The sequence below is a fragment of the Gorilla gorilla genome, chromosome 1 (genome assembly GCF_029281585.2).
Source record: "Gorilla gorilla gorilla isolate KB3781 chromosome 1, NHGRI_mGorGor1-v2.1_pri, whole genome shotgun sequence".
NCBI classification, from domain to species: Eukaryota; Metazoa; Chordata; class Mammalia; order Primates; family Hominidae; genus Gorilla; species Gorilla gorilla.
In genome coordinates, this window is record NC_073224.2 from 115,039,109 (window position 1) to 115,057,298 (window position 18,190).

Sequence of the window (18,190 nt, forward strand, 5' to 3'; positions counted from 1 at the left end):
AATCTTATGTGTCTAGAGCCTCATAACATTTTTGAATTTCTTTACTTTAAAATATTCCCATTTTTATAATATTAAAATACAGCACTGTTAGCTGTAATTTAATGAGCCAAATACTTTGAAAGCACTTCCCCCAAATCATCTCATGTACTCGTCAATAATAAGTTTGTGAGTTTATTATGAGCTCTCATAGAAGGAATTTGGATGTCCATACTTAGGCATATGGGCTCTGTCCTGCAGATGAAGTTCAGAAGCACTTAGACTGTTAGTAGCCTTATTATCTCACAAGGTTAAGTTAGTGAAATTTAGCATGATTGTAACTGAGCTATGTTCTGGCTCTGGGGGGACTCCAGATGATTCCTGAGGTTATTGTTCCTCCTGTCTGGTGCCTGCAAGCCTCTCAAGCCAGGGAGATAATTCCTTATTATAAATGGTCGAGGTACCTGCATTCCACCAATCAGAGCTCCAGCTTCCTTCCTTTTTGTGTGCATTCCAATCCATAGTGAAAGAAATAAGAAAGGCCAGGGCTGAGAATGGGGAAGATTGACTAGAAAGAGAAAGGAGGGAGCTTTTTGGGCAATGGAAGTGTGAGAGTGTGTGTGTGTGTGTGTGTGTCTACGTATATATAAAATACAACATATGTAATATATTATATATATTTTATTATAATAATGTAGCCCCAATAAAGTTGATTTTAAAAGTATGCTTCTTACCTTAGATTGTAGGGTTCTATATAATCTGGCTCCTGCCTCTGTCTCCAACCACTCCTGTCTCCTGCCACTCTCCATCTATCTCATACTGGTCTTCTCTTTGTTCTGTTTCAGTTACAGGGGGTCTCTCTTTTTTGACAAAGCAAGGCCTTTCTTGCTTCAAGGACTTGGCACTTGATGTTCCTTTAGCCTGGAGTGCTTTCTCCTAGCTCTTCCTATAGCCGGCTCATTCTCATTCTTAAGATTAATCTCAAATACTCCTTTCTCAAAGAGGTTGCCTTTGCCATTTTAATATAGCCACCCCTTCCCCCATACCACCCCTCCTAATGCCTTGCTTGGCCTTCACTATCATGAAGATGAACATGTAAATATAGATCTTCCAAACATGACCAAATGACTTTGAGACTCTGTTTATCAATAATTTGTTACTTTTTAATGCTGATTAGTATTCCATTGTATAAATAAACCACAACATTTTTATCCATTCACCTTTTTTGATACAAATTTGGGTCATTTCCAGTTTGGGACAATTACAAATAAAACTACAATAAACATTTGTGTGTTTTGGGGGACACATTTTTCATTTCTCTTGCAACATTGTCACTCAGAAAAGACAGATATTTGCAAAGTTTCTCATCTTACAGAACACTCTGTTACCATATTCTGAACTGCCAAGTACTTTTGATGGGAGATGCTTGTCTTTAAATAACATTAAACAAATAATAATATTTGAATATCCAAGAAATATCCAGATTGAAATGGTGAAAGACAGAATAATTTATGGACTTGGTCATTTTTCCTAGAAACATGACCTCACAATTTTAACTGTTAGTATAAACTGATAGTATAAACAAGCATTTTAAAGATCACTTTAAATATCATTTTAAAGTAACAGTGTTCCATATGGATATCTACAGAAGAATACATAAGTTGTGGTATATTCATACAATGCAATATTAAATAAGATGTGAACAAACTAAAGCTACATGCAAAAAATATAGATAAATTTTACAAACATAAGAGAGATCATGTGATATTTCAGGTTCACCTTATATTTTTTCACCAATGGTATACAGCATATAAAGTTCTCTATTTTCAATTAAAGAAATGGCACATCTATAGGCACTAACAAAGAGGTAGCTCTAAACAACCATATTATATCACATGACCCTTCATCCCCCACCACATATTTTGGACAGTAGACGTGTGTCTGACCCAAGAGCAGTCAATCCATAATTAAAGCAAACACATGTAATCCATGCTTAGTAAAATGAAAACAAACACAAGCAATTTGCGCCCAGTGGACTCCATGCTTAGTACAAACACTAGAAATAATAACAAGTTCTGTCTTGAGAAGTTTCATAGAGAAGATGTTTCTAAAGAGGCCTTGAACAAAGGACAAAAGAAATGTAAATATGATGGAGGCTGAAAATGAAATATATTGACTCACATCAGTAAACTAGCAAAAGGGAAACAAAGTATACTTCAGAATAAAACATATAACCAGGAATAAAGAAGGGTATTTATAATGATAGAAAGGTCAATTCTTTGAGAAGTTATACCTAAGCCTAAATGTTTATGTACTTTAAAGAGCATCAAAAACTGACAGACCTGAATGAAGAAACAGATAAATCCATAATCATAATAGCGATTTCAACATCCTTTTTAATCGCTGATAGAACAACAGGTGATGATAGCTTTAAAAACTACTACAGAACACCACAGGCTGTGAGTATTCCAGCTACCAACCAGTAGTGGATCTTTCATTCCCAGCAATGGGCTGGTGACCCAGTTCCAAAATCCTTTTTAGAGTCTGTTTCCTAGGACTATTCTCAATATTTACTATCTTAAGTCAGGTTCCTCAGGAAGCAGAGTCAGACAGAGATTGGTGTTCCCAGAGACCCATCTCTGGAACATCACGGTAAAGGCAGTGAGAGAGGTAGGGTTGGGCAGAGATGCAGCGCTGAGCATCACTCCACTGTGATGGAGCCGTGACAGAAGCCTCTGCTGATCAGACATGGAGCTGCAATGACTCTTCAGAGTTGTCTCAAACTGAGGCAATGGGGCTGGGCCTTTTTTCTGTCACGTCAACCATGCATTGGAGAGGAAGTGCCTCAAGTAAGACTGTTATCTTAAGCAAGACGGGTCCCTTCAGCTGAGGGCAATTCTTAAAGAGGGACATTGCTGTGAGCTGGCAGAGAACTGCCTCAGTTCTGCGGGTGATGTGGCCAGCACATCACAGCAGTCATTGCATAAAGATCTGAAGTTTAGCTTTATTATGTTTGAAATGCCTATTAAACATCTAACTAGAAATGTTAAGTAGCCAGTTGAGTATAAGAACTCGGAGCTCAAGAGAAAGGGCTGGGCTAGAGACAAAGTTGCAGTCAACAATATTTGGGTGACACTTTCAAAACCTTAAGGCTAGGTGAGATCACCAAGGGAATTCAAAGAGAAGCAGTTCAAAACCTGAACCTTGGAGCACTTCAAAGTTAAGAGTTAAGGAAGAGTAGGAGCCACCTAAGGTAAATGAGAAGGAGGAGCCGGTGAGGCAGGAAGAAAGCTAAGAGTATGGTGACCAGGAAGCCAAGTACAAAAAGTGTTTCCAGAAAAGAGGAACAATCAGTGATGTCAAATGTGGCAGACAGGTCAAGGGAGATGAGGACTGAGACTTGACCACTGGATCTAAACATGTGAAAGTCACTGGCCATCTTGACAAGAACAGTTTTGGTAGAGTAGTGGGGGTGCAAGCCTGACTGGAGTGAGTTTACAAGAGAATGAAAAGAGAGGAATTGGAAGTATTAAGAATAAATGAGCTGCTGGGTGCCGTAGCTCACGCCTGTAATCCCAGCACTTTGGGAGGCCGAGGCGGATGGATCACCTGAGGTCAGGAGTTCGAGACCAACCTGGCCAATATGGTGAAACCCTGTCTCTACTAAAAATATTTTTAAAAAATTAGCCAGGCATGGTGGCAGATGCCTGTAATCCCAGCTACTCAGGAGGCTGAGGCAGGAGAATCACTTGAACTAAGGAGTCAAAGGTTGAAGTGAACCGAGATTGCGCCACTGCACTCCAGCCTGGTGACAGAGCGAGACTCCGTCTCAAAAAAAAAAAAAAAAAAATGACTTTTGGTCAGCATCAGTCACCTCAGCCAGGTCCCTGAATCACAGCCAAGCCTAGATGAGTGGTATTATTGACCATGATAATGGGAGGATGAATGGTGGCTATGACTGCCTGCTGCAATCAACCTTTAGGATGGCCAGAAATTCTGATTTGGCCAGCCCTTGGCCCAGACAGCAACGTCCCCAAGACACAGTGATCACTGTGAACAGAAGCAGCTTCCATGACAAAGGCCACACACACAGCCCTGTGATCGAGGAGACCACTTTGTCATGGGTCAGAGCTCGGGTTAAGATAGACCTTTGGGGGTGTGGGGGATGGAGACAGTGAGGAGAGCACAGAGCTGCAGAGTGGAGAGAAATGAATTGACTATTTTCAAATCTTATGGATTCAGAAGCTGTCGATGGGGCAGTAGCAAAACATTCATGCCACTGATACTAAAATGGCAAATCTCTTAACAACTTTATTGCCAGTATATTCAGAAGGTTTTGTCACAAATCTTGAGTAAGTGATTTAACTTTGTTGTGTGTCAGGCTAAATCAATGCAATGCAAAAACATCTGGATGAAAATGAAGCATCTCTGTCAATTGTCTGGGTGTTTTGTCTACCTGACATCAAACAGCTGGATTCTTGTAAACATTTGGATGATGCACTAAATTTTTCATTTTTCATTCAGATCACAAAACCATAGACTCTCCAGCTTGACAGGAACTTAAAGGTCATCTAATCCCTGATATTTGGCATAGCCTCAAATGACCTATTTTGTATTATCATGCAAATCAAACACTACGATAGGGGTATGTGTTCTGTCTAATTACACACATTGTATCTCATTTAAAAACATGTTTATTTTAACATTTGGTTCTCCTTGGCTGTTTAATTGAATTGTAAATGAATCATTTACAGGGGAAACTAGATTATTATATGTATAAAAATACAATGAAATCCTGTAATTAGGCCAGACCTGATTTACAAAAAAAGAAAAAAAACTGCAGGTGTGTAAATGCTTGTGAACTTTGGTGCTATGTTCAACACAAAGCCAAGAGGCTATGTGAGTTACCGTCACTTATAGAACTACCTGCTTAGTTTCACAAGGAGAGCAGTTTGCAAAGAAGTTTGCTTTAGCTCTTTTTCACTTCTTACTTATTCCTGCCATTTAACAAGCTTACACCAGGTGTCTGTTTCTAGACTGAGACAAGCAAAGTAAGGGCAAAGGACTGTGAAATTCATTAACTCCAGAGATCTGTTTCAGCATCTGAATCTTTCTCATCCAGATGGCCAAGGCTTCATCCCACCCCAACCCCCTTTCATATTCAGAGAGTTCCTTTAAAAACATTCACCCAATCACAGCTTCATAGAGAAGACGGCTAAGGAAGCTTTCTTACCCATAGATTGAGCTCCTGATCTAAAGTATGTGTTTAATTTCCCTGAAAGTCTGCACAGAGTTTTTCATTTTTTACAAATTGGTCTTTGAGCTATTGTCTCATTTATACTAGTAGGCAGCATAGAAATGCGGACAGCCAAATTAAGATATAGGAGCAAATAGGGAGTATTTTCCAAAACTAGATAATGTGTGCATGCTGAGTGAAAAAAAAATGGTAATCTGGGGAGAAAAACAAAGTTAGAAGGTCCAGAAAAAGGAACAAAGGGTGAAATGAGGTGATGAGTCAATGAGGCAGGAAGATCTACGAAGACTGTTCTGGATGGCAGGAGATGTAGAAAAGAAGGTTCTTACATTTGCAGTGATGAAAGCTTATAATGGGCAAGGGGGAGGCATAGTAAATCAATCAGTCAGCCAGCCAGCAGCATGTGCCGGGTGCCCACAGTGTACAGAGCATTCTTGGTACTAATAACCGCCGGGCGTTATCGAGGTTGTAAAAAACCTTCCAAGATGAGCTTGAAAACTAGTGGAGGAGAACATCACAGAAAAACCACACCTCACTAAACTTCCGAGGAAACCAGAATCATATTGAATAATGAAGATGGCTATTACCTAAGCAGGCATCAATACAGCCACATGCACAAAAAATAATTCAAGCAATCTACCTAGTATAGGTTTAATATATATGTATGTCAGAGTTAACATTTATGGAGTGCTTACTATGCAGCAGACATTGTATTAAGCACTTTATACACATTACATCTTATATATGGGAGATGTGGACAAGCCTAGAAAATCTAAACATGTAATAGGTCTGTTCATTTTGGTATGAAATGAAATAGATGAAAGGATATGGGTAAAGATGTAAACACAGACTCCAGCATTTAAGGATTTGACATAACTAGCTGTGACTATTCATGGGCAATCCTTAAAGTAAAGGGGTTAAGTTGTAATTTTCTCAGATTTGGATTGACTTATGGTGGGCAATGACACTCCTTCAGCTTTGGGTAGAGAATTGTTCACTACCACTGTCTACATCTCTGTACACCTTGATTGTTCTATGTGTTTCAGTGAGTTTGTCTTTTTTTTTTTTTTTGAGACGGAGTTTCACTCTTGTCACCCAGGCTGGATTGCAGTGGCGCTATCTTGGCTCACTGCAAGCTCCACCTCCCAGGTTCAAGTGATTCTCCTGCCACAGCCTCTCCAGTAGCTGGGATTACAGGTGCCTGCCACCATGCCTGGCTAATTTTTTATATGTTTAGTAGAGACGGGGTTTCACCATGTTGGGTAGGCTAATCTCAAACTCCTGACCTCAGGTGATCCGCCCGCCTCGGCCTCCCAAAGTGCTGGGATTACAGGCATCAGCCACCATGCCCGGCCAAGTTTGTCATCATTCTTTTGAAGTTATGCTTTTCTGAATTATAGGGGGACAATATAAATTATTGTTTAACCAACAGTTTAAAGATTTCCAAATGTCTTCAGAAGTATAAATATTCACAAAGGGAAAGTGTCTCCTGATTTTAGAGAAATGTAGAAGTACCCCACTGGGTATGAATAAGTTCTCCAGAGTCTCTCTTTAATCTAGTTCTAGGGTAGGATAGAGGTGGAGCCAGAAGGGTCTGTGTCTGCAGTTGTGACAGTGTTACCCTTCTTCAGCCTCCTGCACAGTGAGTGACCTCCAAGGATTATTCAGGGTTTGGGAATAGAGAATTGTAAAATGTATTTTAGATGGGCCAACCTTTTCTCAAAATCCTCTTCAAAGGAAAATTAGCCTCTTCCTCACCATTGCCTTCTGTGCTGAGGAAGAGGACCTGCTGCTCCTTGAAAGAGGGTGGCCATTTCGATACCACAAGAGCCTACTCTGCCCTTTGACTGGATGCCTGGCCAACCCCTGACATTAAGGCAGCAAGCAACCCCAGTACTGCACAAAGTTCTGCAGCAACAGAAGTGATGATTAAATAGGGCAATGGGTTCTCTTGGGAATATGAACTGGGAAATTCCAAAAAACAATCAATCAGTATCATGAGGAACATCAGGAAGAACACAGAAGAGCAGCCCAGGCACGCTCGCGGTGAACAGCACAGAGATGAAGGGCCACCTCAGTGTTAGATCCTTCCAGTGTCCATATGACATTTCACTCACCAGGATGCCACTGGTGCCAGATGCTCCTGTGATGTGCCTCTCTCTCTCATTGCCACAGGTATGCTGCAATAAGCCCCCGCTGACTAAGGTAGCCTGAGGGAGTGTCAGTTCCTGGAAAACAAAAAATCACCGTACTGTCAGAGCTGGTCACTTAGTCAGTGCTACTCAAAGTGTTGTCCAAGGACCAGTGGAATCCACCACTGTTCCAGTGTGCAGAAACAAAGCATAGAGACAAAATATGCATTTGGAAACTTTTTAATAGGAATTTGACCTTGCCCCAGCATCCAATTTTATGTCTGTTAAATCTAATAATAAAATGTTGAGCTTGCATTTTGTAAGTCTATGGGAGTTTTTTTCACTTCATTTTTCTAATAATTTATTTTTATTGTGTTTTACAAAAGCATCAGTCAGTATGTGAAGGACTGAAAACTGTCAAACATTTAAAAACTGGTGCTTCACAACAGACAGTTTGAGGGGCACTGATCTAGTCCCCTGTTTACAAACTGTGAATCCTTGACCCATTCGTGGGTAGTAACCCATTAAGGAGTCATGAAATTAATTTGTGTGGATACCAGCATGAACAAAAGAATAGAACAAAAAGTATCAGGGTACATTGCATGAATTCAGGATTAAGTTCTTTTTTGTGAAATTTTTATTTTAAAAAGCATATGCAAATACATACGCACATACACATACACACTTGTATATTTTTGCATGTATATAAAACAGAAAAAGGAACCTGGGATGCCCATGTTTTATTGTAAAAGATACTTCTGCCTAATAGTTGTAAGGAAAATGTCTGCACATATTTGGAAAACTATGTGTTGTCCATCACACACCCTTCTGCTATCTTTTATCTGATTTGGATTCTATGGGAGCTATTTCACAACTTTGTAAACTGTAGCTAGCTGATAGCATTGCAAAATAATTATTGTCTGTAAACATTCAAGTTTTGTTCCTTCTGGTAGAGGTTCAATTGATTCCCACTCCCTCTGTGGAAGAAGTCAGTTTTGCCCTTTTTTTGTGCATTCAATATTCTTGATCTATACATGTTCTTTGTATTCTCTTTTGATCCAGTTATAATATCTGCCTAGTTCTCTCATTGATGGAGTTAAATAAAATCTCTAACACACGTTCATGTTCAATCTATATGAGTCATGATTCTACGTTTCGTTTTTTTTTAAAAAATTACCTTTTAACGTAGGTCACAGTAGAGCTTTCATGCATCAGGTGGCAGTGCTTGTTCAAATTTAGGTCAACTGTAATGAAATGGGATACCTCAACAGGAAGGCAAACCTCGCTCCCTAGCAAGGCAGAAAGACTTCCTGGTTTAACTTTGTGCTGTTGCCTAGAGGAATCAAAAGGAAGGGGAGAATTTTATTGTGAAAGACCACATGCCAGCAATGATTTTAATTGCTGCTCTGTAAGATCCCTCCCACGCCTTGTTCTCATGATGTTTGAAATACACATCTCTTTTACTACAGTTCAGAAAAATCTGAAGATACAAATGAATATGGGCTAGGCAAATTAGAAGTACGAGGTCTCAGACATAGCAAGAAAGAACACCAGCCTGAGAACAAAAAATTTAGGTTCTAGGCCCAACTTGATCCCTAATTAGCTGTATGATTTGATTTTAAGCATGTGACTTAGCTTCTCTGGGCCTCTTATTCTTTATCTGTACATTGATTTACTTAAGTTGGTAGTTTTCAATTCTTTTTCAGGCATAACAACTTTTCTTTTTTTCAAAACAAAGCTTGTACACAGTTTTAATGTGCAAAACAAGACAACTCTGGTTTAGTAGGGTGTCTGCTTGGTTTCAACTCCTCCACTATGGTGGCCTCTAATTATAGGGGTCCCTCAGAACTGTGAGGATTCCAAGATAGCACGGTCTGAGAAGCATGGAATCCAAGAGCACTAACATTCTTCCTAACGCTGCGATGTTCCAGTCAATTACTTTGTCTCTGGTTTAAGAGCATTCAAAATCTTTTCCAAGTTGTTCCACCCTTTCCTTCCTTGCCCCATCCCCACCCTGTTGAGTATTTCCAATTTGAGCTCTGACCTTTAGAGTCCTTGTTCTATCTTCATTCAGTTCCTTCAACTGCTGGGATCCACGCCACAGGTTTGGTCCAAAACTGAACCTATGGGGTGTATTCCACTGTATTCTAATTATCTGTTTAATTATCTGCTCCCCCAACCGGACTGAGTTCCCTGAGAGTGGGTGTCTTGTCTTCTCACCTTTGTCTCCCAGGTCCAGTGCGGTGCCTCCCCCTCTTCTCTATTCTCAGTACACTGTCTGAGTTCTTTTCTCTACCTTACCTATGTATGTTCTACTCAGATCTCTCTCCTCAACTTCAGCCTCTCTTGTACAACTACTTTCCAGACAATTCCACTTTGGATATCTCATAGGCTCTTCAAAAGCAGCACATCCAGTTCTACAGCTTCCATTCAGAATATTTACCTCCTCCTAAAGTCCTATCTCAAGAAAAGATGCTGCAACCTAGCTGCTGCCCAAGCCAGAAACCCTGGACACCTCACTTTCTTTCATTTCCACTTCCGCATCCAACCCTTTAATTCCACCTCCTACCATTTTTTAATCCATCTACACTTGTTTTAGAGATGGAGTCTTGCTATGTTGTCCAAGCTAGACTTAAGTGATCCCCATCTCAGCCTCCTGAAGAGCTGGAGCTACAGGTGTGTGCCACAGCACCAACGATCTATGTCTTTCCATTTCCACTACTGTTGCCCAAGTTAAGATCACATGGATAATAACAGATCATTTTGATGGTGCTTCCAGGGTGCCAACTGTTGCAAAAATGATAAAACCCTTTTCACACATTAGATCCTTGAATGTGAGTATCTACTCTGGCTATTACTGTAGCCCCATTTTACCATTAAGGAAATTGAAATTTAAAGAGAATAAATAACTTACCCAAGCTGGTAAGTGTTGGAGCTGAGAATTTAGTTCCTGTCTCTCCAATGCCAATACTCTAGCCCTTACCTGTAACATAATAACTGAAATATTAACTGGTGTTGTATCCCTACTATCAGCTTTGCCTTCTAAGTCTCTTTTTTCCATTCTACAGCCCACGGATTTTTTAAAAATAGAAATCTTACTGTGTCCAGAATTTATTTCTTCTGGTGGGTTCTTGATCTCGCTATCTTCAAGAATGAAGCCACTGAGACTCCCGGTGAGTGTTACAGTTCTTAAAGATGGTGTGTCCAGAGTTTGCTCCTTCAGAAGTTCAGATGTGTCTGGAGTTTCTTCCTTCTGGTGGGTTCGTGGTCTGACTCCAGGAATGAAGCCGCAGACCCTGGCGGTGAGTGTTATAGCTCTTAAAGATGGCGCATCAGAGTTGTTTGTTCCTCCCGCTGGGTTCGTGGTCTCCCTGACTTCAGGAATGAAGGCACAGAGCCTCGAGGTGAGTGTTACAGCTCACAGAACCAGCGCGGACCCAAAGAGTGAGCAGCAGCAAGACTTGTTACGGAGTGAAAGAACAAAGCTTCCACAGCACGAAACCAGACGGCAGTGGGGTTGCAGCAGCTGGCTGGGTGCTCCGGGTGGCCAGCTTTTATTCCCTTATCTGCCCCGCCCACATCCTGCTGATTGGGCCATTTTACAGAGAGCTGATTGGTCCATTTTACAGAGAGCTGATTGGTCCATTTTACAGAGTGCTGATTGGTCCATTTTTACAGAGTGCTGATTGGTGTGTTTACAATCCTCTAGCTAGACAGAAAATTTCCCCAAGTCCTCCACTCGACCCAGGAAGTCCAGCTGGCTTCACCTCTCCTTATCGTGTGTCCTCCACTTAAAATTCTTCATTATTTTTCCTTTGCCCAGGGATACAATAGAAATGTGTTAATATCTCACTATGCCCTTCATAATCTGTATCTGGTGTCTTTTCTTGCTACTGTCACCCTTGGCTTCAGTCATACTGAACCGTTTATGATTTGGGAGGCATATATTGCAGTATTTTCCATTCGTCCTCAATATCTTCTTTTTCCTCTGCTTGAGAAATTCTTTATTTCCCCCACCTCTTTACCCAGCCAGCTCCTAGTTATACTTCAGTTCTCAGCTCAGAAATGTTCAACTCTAAAGAAACACTCTGTGACCATTCCTGTTCCCAGAGCACCATGTATCTTCTGAAGCTACCATTGTGACTCTACATTATAAATGCTTGCGTATTTGTCTGTATCCTCCCCCAGTACAAGTTCCCAGAGGGAGACTACTTCTGATTTATTCAGCATTGCCCATTGTCTTAACTTGGGTTCCTTAGAAGCAGACCCTGAGATGAGAATTCTTCCTACTCAAGTGATTTATTGAGGATGAAATTCATATGAGTGAGGGAAACTGGATAGGGCTGGGGAGATCAGTCAAGCTGTGGGTCTAGCCTCAGCCTGATTCCAGGGGGCACTTTGGAGCTTGAATAACATCACAGAGTCAGCCCACTTGAGACAAGGGGACTGCGCTTTTACCGCCATCCCCAACAACTGGGCATTGGCTGCAAGCTGCTCCTAGAGTGTGTGTGTGTGGGATGAAGGCAACATAATCTCCCAGGCATAGCTGGGGGGAGTGCTTCCCTGCTGCAGGGCTCCAGAGGAGGGTGTAGCTGTGAGTCCTTAGTAACTGGGGGATGTGTGCTCCACCAGACAACAGGGGTCTACTACATACCCCAGCTGCTAGAACATGTCCTACCACATCATCCTCAATACATGCCAAAGAAAGAAATGAGAGAATTTTTTCATTCATCTATTTCTCATTTATTCCCAGCTGAATGATTTTTCTAGTGGATTAGATTCTCTAATATTCCCAATCTTGATTTTTTTTAAAGCCTCTCAATTTTCTTCCACCTTTCCTGAACACTAACCACTTTATAAGATTTCCAAATTTGGGTAACTCTAGTTTCTCACCTCATGTGCTTCGTTAAGTTCTAGTTTCTCACCTCATGTGCTTCGTTAAGTTCTAGACAAACACGAGCACGGCCATTAATATTTCTACAACTTAATTAGTTGTTTAAGGTCTGACTGGTTACCGGTCAAAATGTACAAATCTTCTCAAATTGAGTGGGACTTATGGGGAGAAGGTTTCTGTCAATTAGGAGAAAATTTGATTTTTTTTTTCTTTTTTTTTTGATGGAGTCTTGCTCTGTTGCCCAGACTGGAGTGCAGTGGCGCGATCTCGGCTCACTGCAAGCTCTGCCTCCCAGGTTCACGCCATTCTTCTGCCTCAGCCTCCCGAGTAGCTGGGACTACAGGCGACCGCCACCACACCCAGCTAACTTTTTTTGTATTTTTTGTAGAGATGGGGTTTCACCATGTTAGCCAGGATGGTCTCAATCTCCTGATCTTGTGATCTGCCTGCCTCACCCTCCCAAAGTGCTGGGATTACAGGCGTGAGCCACCACGCCCGGCCGATTTTTTTTTTTTTTCAGTTTTTTTTTTTTTTTGAGACGGAGTTTCGTTCTTGTTGCCCAGGCTGGAGTGCAATGGTGTCATCTCAGCTCACTGCAACCTCAGCCTCCCGGGTTCAAACAATTCTCCTGCCTCAGCCTCCCCAGTAGCTGGGATTACAGGCATGCACCACCATGCCCGGCTAACTTTGTATTTTTAGGAGAGACAGGGTTTCTTCTTGTTGGTCAGGCTGGTCTCGAACTCCCAACCTCAGGTGATCCTCTCACCTTGGCCTCCCAAAGTGCTGGGATTACAGGCGTGAGCCACCATGCCCAGCCTGGAAAATTTGATTTTTAAACCATTTGTCTAGAACAATTTGCTCCAAAATATCTACATGTATCCTACCTGGGGGGTCTACCCAGAGAGATCTGTGAATTCTCTGTAATCCATGAGTGCATATTCCAGGCTGTGTGCCCTTACCTATGGCAGTCAGCTGCCACCTGCTCAGATGGATGGAGACCAGCAGCCTCCTCCCTGATTGGGAAGTTGGACCACAGGGAGGGAAGACGACTTCTTCCCACAAGAAGGTCCCCTTCTGCTCGAGTGAACTGGAGCCCTGAGCTTATTCCTCAAGGAAATTTTCTCTCTGGAAGAAATCCTATCAGACTCAGACAAAAGGTAAAAGCCTTAAAGGTAGAGATCGGGTCCTGTTCTTTACATAAAAACTAACAATATCTCACACTCAACTGTTTAGAAGTGCTTTCACATATTGTATCTCATCTGATCCTCAATAAAATCCCACCCATGAGAAAACTGAGACATCTAGCAGTCAAGTGACTTACCTGAGATCACGTAGCCAACAATTGGTAGAGCCGTGATTCAAACCCAGGATCTCCGATGCCAAATATGAAGGTCTTTTCAGAGTACCCTGCTGTGTAACACAAGGCCTGGCTTACCATATGCCCTCATTAGCTTTTCGTTGAGTTGAATTACCTACGGCTTCTATTATTCATGTCCAGTGCACCCCTTCTTTAGAATAGATAACAAAAAGTAGATGATGGGCTAGTCTGTGTCAGCTAAAGCATTGTGCCAATGAGGTCCAGGTCATTGGCTCAAATCCCAAAAGACCAGTTACCTTTGTCTCAAGATGGCAGTAAGCTTAGTTCCGCTGATACAGGCCACTGCCCTAATCACTCATTTTGCCTATGAGTCAACATCAGAGAATGGCAAAAGGATTTGGATAGAGCAGGGCAAGTTCATTACTAATTCTAGAGGGACATGGGGAAGAAAATCTTATTGCTTTTATTTTTGCCCAGGAGAAGGGATAGTGCATCATTGGACTTAGCCACATAAGGCTCTGGGTTGATACATGTGGAGTTGAATTCAGTGACTTGAGTGGATCTGACCCAGGAAGGCATCATGAGGAGGGGGTGTGCCAGGCTGAAGTGAGAAAAAGGGCTGGGAAGAAATGACCAGCTGGAAAGGCCAGTCCAGCACCACCAATGTCTTCAAACAGAAGGCTGCAGAGATAACTTGAAGACCTTGAGGAGTAGGAAAGTGTCATGGTTCTGGAGGTTAAATTGAAAATCCAGAGCCCCCAATAAAACCTTCACTCAGGTTCTCTTCTTCCATTCCTATAACTTAGCCTATGGTGCTGACAAGGAAGCAAATGCTTAAAAAGTGCAGAGCTCTTGTTATCGATAATTGTTATACCATTCAATGCAATGAACACTGACAGGCCTGTTTTGCATCCACTGCTGTACAAGGTCCTGGGGTTGGGGTTCATGAAATCTCTGACCATAAGTTATTATCCAAGGAGTGAAATGATTGTAGTATATTATACAGATCAAGCAAAAATAAGTTCTATGTAGTGACTGCTCTGAGAGTTTAAAGGGAAAAGTTGGCTATGGTCAGATTCCTTTAGAAGAACTTCTCAGGAGGGGACTGAGTTAGTCCTTGATGAATTGGCAGGATCTGAATCCGAAGGTGGAGGGACGTGGAAAGAGGATTCATCCCCTGAATCCAGTGCCCCACATACCTCCTTTGGGCCCACCTTATTGTTTCAGCCATTGCTGTAGCAACCAGCCGTGAGCAAGTGAAACCTGGCCGCACCGTGTCTTTGGATGCAGAGAGCAGTGCTCACCTTCTGTTCCCGGTTTCTGTGCCACATCTGCCTGCAAGAACCTGCTTGGCCATTCTGATACACATGCAAACCTGAGAGTATGGGGAAGTTATCACCCAAAGGACAATACTGGATCAATGGGAGCCGACGCTTGTAGATTAATACTTCCCTCTTCCACCCTGCAGGCTGCCAAGTCTGAGATGCATTCTACAGGGGCTTCATAGCCTTCTAAGTAGGACTGAGCTCTGGTTGCCCACAGTGACGATCCGATAAAGTAACCATGGATTGGCTTCTCCTTCTTCCTTCTTTCAGCCTTCACAGACCCCAAATGTCCCAATCCTACTTCTTAGCGTAACTCCCCCAATTCAACCACCTGTACAAGCCGTTTTTTTGGGAGGGAACATGGAATAAAGTTAAAAATGGGCTTGTTGCTTTTTCCCTATATCCCTGAAAAGTAGCTGTTCCAGAGATAGGAGAAAGCCGAGCAATATGGCACAGGGAGAAGGTGCAGATTCTCTTTACTACACCTCCCAAACCCCCAATTTGTTCCCGCATTTGATCAATCCTATGGGGACTTCACTTAGAGCCACCAGGGGTCTTTAGAGAGCTCCCTGAAGCCTGAGTGATGGGAAGCCTCACACGCATGTGGTAGGGAACATTTCACTGAGAGTGACATAGCCAAGCCCTCCTCTCCTTCCCCAGTTCCTTCAGACATCTGTGAAAGCTTGAAAAGGGTTCTTGCATTCCCAGGCCCAGGACTGCAAAGAGGGAAGAAGCTGACCCTCAGCCTCCCTGAAACATCCTTTGTGGGACTCCCATCCCTACCACCTCTTTAAGTTCTCAGACCTCAGCACTGGGCTGGGATCTTCCCAGAACCACCAGCCCACCCAGCCCCAGAGTGTATTCACCACAAGCCCTGCTCAGAAGTTGGCCTGATCTTAGTAATAGTCCTGACTGTTTCCGAACATAGACCATGCTGAGTTTTATGCCTCACAAGTGAAGTGTGATAACAAGAACTTGGAGAGGATCTAAAGCAACCAAAGGGCAGGACATGGTGGCCCATGCCTGTAATCCCAGCACTCTGGGAGGCTGAAGTGGGAGGGTCACTAGAAGCGGGAGGATTGCTTGAGGCCGGAAATTCATGGTTACAGTGAGCTACAAGTTGCATTACAGCCTGAGTGACAGAGCAAGATCCTGTCTCAAAAAAAAAAAAAAGTAAAATAAGATAAGCAACCAAAGGGTATGAGTTTGAAAAACAACTCTAGGCTGCACCCTTAGAGAAGCAGGGCAACTTACCTTCTCGAAAAGGCAGGAAGTACAAGGGAGCCCACTCAGTCCAGAGGAGGACATGATATGAGAGACTGGGGCAGGACAGAACTTTCCTCTTACGAGGATTGTAGAAGGCCTTGAATTTTGGGGGGAGGTAAGAAGAGAAAGATAATTGGAAAGCGTGAAGAAAGGATTGTTAAATAGTTTTTTTCTGGCAACATTTTTAAAAGTTCAGGTAGTTTAAAGATGGCTGAGGCAATGCTTGGAGAGAGCGGTGGGGGTGGGCTTTTTCTTCGCAGCAATCTCTCTGGCCCTGAGTGCCCCCGTCAGATTCTACCCTTGTACACTTGAAGGCACATGAAAGTGATAAGGAGAAGAAGGGAGAGGGGACAGCAGAGAAGGAAAGGTGAGAGAATGACATTGGTCATTGCTGTGGCGTGCTTCAGGTCACCACAGGCTGCCCACCTGCAGGAATCCTTACAAAGTCTTCCTGGACCTGTAATATAGGACTCTCTTCAGGGAAGCAGTACGGCCTAGGATTAAGACCATTAGCCTGAGAGTCAGACCCAAGGGTCCCAGAGCTGTTTATAGGCTAAAAAACCCTTGCTCAACAAATACTTAACTCCCGGGGCCAGTGTTTCCTTATCTAGAATAGGAGCTCCATGAAGTCTGCCTTATTCTCTACAAGAGCCCTGGAGCCTCGTATTGCACCTGGCAATACATATTTGCTGAATGAATAAATAAATCTATAAAATGAGAATAAGCTTATTACTACTCCAAAGGCAGTAAAATCATGATAAGGAACATGGATGCTGGAGCCAGACTCCCTGGATTTGAATCTGGGCTCAGTGGCTTCCATCGCTGCCACTTTGGCAGGGTAGTGAATCTTTCTATGCCTCTCTGTGCCTCAGTTTCCTTGTCTGTGAAATGGGGTTGATAACAGAACACCTACCTCAAAAGGCTAAAACAAGTTAACCTTTTTGTGGGGTTAAAACAAGTTAACCTTTTGTGGGGCTTCAAACAAGTTAATGTATGTGAAATGCATAAAATAGTGCCTGACTATATGTCAGTTCACTATTGTTATAAGGGTTAATTGACTAAATCCAGAAAAAATGGTGAGAATTTCATGTTTTTTTCTATATACTTCTGAACTATTCAAATCTCAATCTCTCTCCCTCTCTCTCTCTCGCTCTCTCTCTCTCTCTCTCTCTTTGAGACATAGTCTTGCTCAGCCACCTCCCTCTAGGCTGGAGTGCACTGGTGTGATCTCGGCTCACTGCAACCTCCACCTCCTGAGTTCAAGCGATTCTCGTGCCTCAGGCTCCCGAGTAGCTGGGACTACAGGCATGTGCCACCATGCCTGGCTAATTTTTGTGTTTTTAATAGAGACGGGGTTTCACCATGTTGGCCAGGCTAGTTTCGAACTCCTGACCTCAAGTGATCTTCCCCCCTCGGCTTCCCAAAGTGCTGGGATTACACACGTGAGCCACTGCACCCGGCCTCAAGTCTCTTATAATAAAATGTAAACAGGTATTGTTATTAAATATTTTTAAGCAGTTAGCTCATCACCTACCACATTGTAAGCTCTCACTAAGTGCTGGCTGTTGTTGTCATTGAAAAAAAAAAATTATTCTGATCTTACTAGGTCTGCTAGTTGATGATAAAGCCAAAAGTTTGTCCTCAGGATCAACTTAGAATAGGAGCAGGCAATTGCAGGCTTTAACTGAAGAAAGATCCTCAGGAAAACTGCTATTGGCATTGAATAGGATGAGAGTAGTGGGAGCTGAGTTGCTTGTAATGTTTAGCTGCAGGCTAGAGAAACAGACTTGAACAGGAGAAAAACAGTGCCTTGCAGAAGCACATACACTGAGTGGAACCTGTTGTAATATACCAGACCAGTTTCTTCTTCTTTACAGTTTATTTCCATTTCTAGTCAGAGGACCTGGTTCAATTCCTTAAGAAGTAGTCACAAAACTTCTATTTTTTTTTCAGCCCTGTCACTGGGGTTGTGGGAAAAAGAAAAACCATACACGGCAGCCCTAACTCTTGCAGAGAGAATATGTT

General features: G+C 42.5%; 1 long non-coding RNA gene across 4 annotated transcripts; it reads right to left on the reverse strand.

Moving 5' to 3' along the window:
• Window positions 1-1,120: 1,120 nt before the first annotated feature.
• On the reverse strand, window positions 1,121-11,302 carry LOC129525730 (uncharacterized). 4 transcript variants are annotated; one of them, XR_010129872.1, is made up of 5 exons: window positions 10,462-11,302; window positions 10,277-10,345; window positions 8,540-8,695; window positions 6,575-7,458; window positions 1,121-3,543 (listed from the first exon to the last, which is right to left on the reverse strand). It is a non-coding gene; the product is annotated as an uncharacterized lncRNA (long non-coding RNA). The 4 variants fall into 4 exon arrangements; XR_010129871.1 differs by lacking the exon at window positions 10,277-10,345; XR_008670176.2 differs by lacking the exon at window positions 1,121-3,543 and having other exon boundaries at window positions 5,871-7,458.
• Window positions 11,303-18,190: the final 6,888 nt, after the last annotated feature.